Genomic DNA, 3,205 nt, shown 5'->3' on the forward strand with positions numbered 1-3,205 from the left:
TTTTGCCTATTTTGCAAGCTTTGACCTACGTTCAAGTTCTTCGTGTGAATAATTGTTGATGTGACTTTCTACAATTTACAAATGCGGAGAGCCATATAGAGAGCAACACATCGGTTGCGGCATTTGTATGCAACCATCACATCATCTATCCATTTTTTGAAAAGTGGATAGCCAAGTCAGTATTAAAGTGTGCTGATTTGGCAATTCATATATTTTTTTCCACTAACTTTTGTCTCATGGTATGCAACCCAATATCTGGCTATCTAGTATCTACTTTATTATTTTATAATTTTTTAAATTAATTTATTTTAAGAAATTAAATTTTATTTTATTATTTTTTAATAATTTATTTGTCTTTTTTTCAACAATTATATTCCCAACTATTATATTTCTAATGGATATATTTCAATTTTTATATAAACTACTCATTTTATCTTTCAATCCTCAAGTCCACTCTTGAAATTCATTTTATTTTCTTTGAGCTTTCATTGTTTTTCATACAAAAAATAATGACTTCATTATCACGATCTATTCCAGTGTCCGAGTCTATTTCTCCATTCAATTCGTCAAATTTAGCTGGGAAAGAAGTTTTTGAGATCCATCGGAAACAGATGAATGTTATGAGAATGTTGTTATCGCCTGATAGGGTGAGGGCATTTTTTCAACCTTGTTAAAAAAAATATATTAAATGTGGTCAAAGAGGAGGAAGGACAACGGTTATTCCAAGATTATTTTGTTGAAAGCCCAATTTTTCCACCAAACATCTTTCGTTGATTGTTCTGGATGCGACGAGAGTTGTGTATGAGAAACAAAGTAGTTGAATGAAAAACACAGAGATGTAAAAAAAATGAGTCTATGAATGAAAAACAGAGCCTTTGAATAAAAAACGAGACTTGTTGCGAGATATATTTGCAAACGGCTATTATAATTGATTAGGAAAAGAGACAACATATTATCACAAAAAGTAAAAGATATGCTTAAAAAGTTGTGCCAAAAGTTAACAAAAAAGACACATATAAGAGCATCTGGGTGCTACCCAAAATAGAGAGAGATGTCAGTATAGAGAGTGAATAGAACGGTACGCTGAAAGAATTTGACCAACTTTATTATGAGCCCTACAACCACACTCTACATCATGCTCCACAGACAGAGAACCATTTAGACAATACTCCACAATTTTTTTTTTTTCTTTGTTTAAAGCAAAAGGCAGCTTCAACGGAAATAAAACAAAAGGCAGCTTCAACGAAAAAAAACCAAAAGAATGCTCCAACGGTCAATTACATTCCAAACGATAAATTACTTTCAAACGGTAATAAAAAGGCTATATTATTAGCCTATAAAAACCAATTTCATCTTCAATAATTATCATCTTCAATAATTCTCTTTCTCAATATTTTTTTAACATTCATCTCTATAGATCCTCAACCTCCATTCTATCGCCCCCATCTCAACCAATCTCATAACTCTGAATTTTCTTTTTCTATCTCTGTGTAATGTAATTTTCTTTTTCGATCTCTGTATAATGTAATTTTTATTTATATATGTACTGGATATTTCTTTAAATAATAGTTTATTTAAATTTCTTAACAAATCTAATCGAAACAAATAATTTTTAAATTACATTTTATTCGACTACAACAAATTTAAACATCTTCATTACCAAAATTAATTCCACAAATGTTCCATGAGATCTCTCCTAAGATCAGCATTGTCTGATCTATTGCAAATCCTACTTAGGCGAGAGGAAATGTGTGCCGCCAACATTGATTGGTTTCGAATGTAATGTGAAAGGGAGATTGGGTCATCTATCGGATGTGTCCATTGCAAAATGTGTTCGCCCTCGTCTTTAATGATCATATTGTGTAATATGATACACGTTCTCATTATCTTGTTTAGATCTTCTGTATTCCAATAAAATACCGGTTGATGCATTATAGCCCACCTCATCTGCAACACGCCGAACGCCCGTTCTACATCCTTCCTAACAGCTTCTTGTTTGTTAGCAAATAATTTCTCTTGGACTGTTGTTGGGTGCGGGATGGTCTGCATCAAAGTTGCCCACTTAGGATATATATCATCAGATAGGTAATACCCCATTGTACGCCGATGCCCATTTACCACGTAATTAACTGGAGGCATTGAACCATTGATCATGCTTTTGAATACTGAGGAATGATCGAGAACAGTCAAGTTATTGTGTGAACCAGCCATACTAAAGAAAGCATGCTAGATCCACAGATTTTTCGATGCAACGACCTCCAATATGAGGGTAAGTTTATGGCTTTTTCCCGTGTGCGTGCCATGCCATGCTGTGGGGTAGTTCTTCCATTCCCAATGCATACAATCTATAGAGCCAAGCATACCTGGAAAACTTCTCTCTTCCCCTTCTCGAAGCAGACGTGCAATGTCATCTGCATTTGGTGAGCGTTGGTACTGCTCCGCATACACAGCAATTATAGCATCACAAAACCTCTTCAAGCTTTCGATCGCAATGCGCTCAGAAATCTTTATATACTCGTCACAAAGATCAGCTGAAATTCCATATGCGAGTATACGGATTGCAGCAGTCATCTTTTGTATAGGAGTGAACCCTATACGACCGAGGGCATCGGGTTTCTGGATGAACCATTCGTCATATGTTGTAACACCGTTCAAAATGCGAAGAAACAACTCTCGTCGCATCCGAAACCTTCTACGAAATATGTTTGGTGGATAAATCGGATTTCCAGCAAAGTAATCTCGGAATAGCCGTTATGCTGCCTCCTCTCGATCGCGTTTAATATACTTTCTCTTACGAGGTTGAAAGAATGTCCACACCCTATCGGGCGATAATAATCTGCTCACATAGTTCATCATTTTTCGATGGATTTCAAAAATATCTTCCCCATCTGAATCTGACGAATTCAATGAAGAAATAGACTCAGAGACGGGTACATCTCGTGACGATGAAGCCATTGTTTTTTTGTATAAGAAATATGAAGACTCGTGGTTTATATAGAAATTGAAAAAACAAATAATGGACTTGAGATGCAAAGAAGTGGATTTCATAATTGAAAGAAGATAGAATGAGTGATTTATATAGAAATTGAAATATAGCCGTTGCGAAGAAGACAAAAAATTATTAAATTCAAATTCAAATTTTTTATTTTATTTTAAAATTAAATTAATAAAATAATAAATAGAGAATGAGATAATTGGTTTCCAC

General features: G+C 34.3%; 1 pseudogene; it reads right to left on the bottom strand.

Annotated features, from left to right (window-relative positions):
- Window positions 1-1,665: 1,665 nt before the first annotated feature.
- On the bottom strand, window positions 1,666-2,955 carry LOC132275821 (uncharacterized; annotated as a pseudogene).
- Between the last annotated feature and the right edge of the window lie 250 nt (window positions 2,956-3,205).

Source organism: Cornus florida, unplaced genomic scaffold (assembly GCF_030987335.1).
Source record: "Cornus florida cultivar Cherokee Brave unplaced genomic scaffold, ASM3098733v1 CherokeeBrave_3.0.0_Hap2_Chr01, whole genome shotgun sequence".
Lineage (NCBI taxonomy): Eukaryota > Viridiplantae > Streptophyta > Magnoliopsida > Cornales > Cornaceae > Cornus > Cornus florida.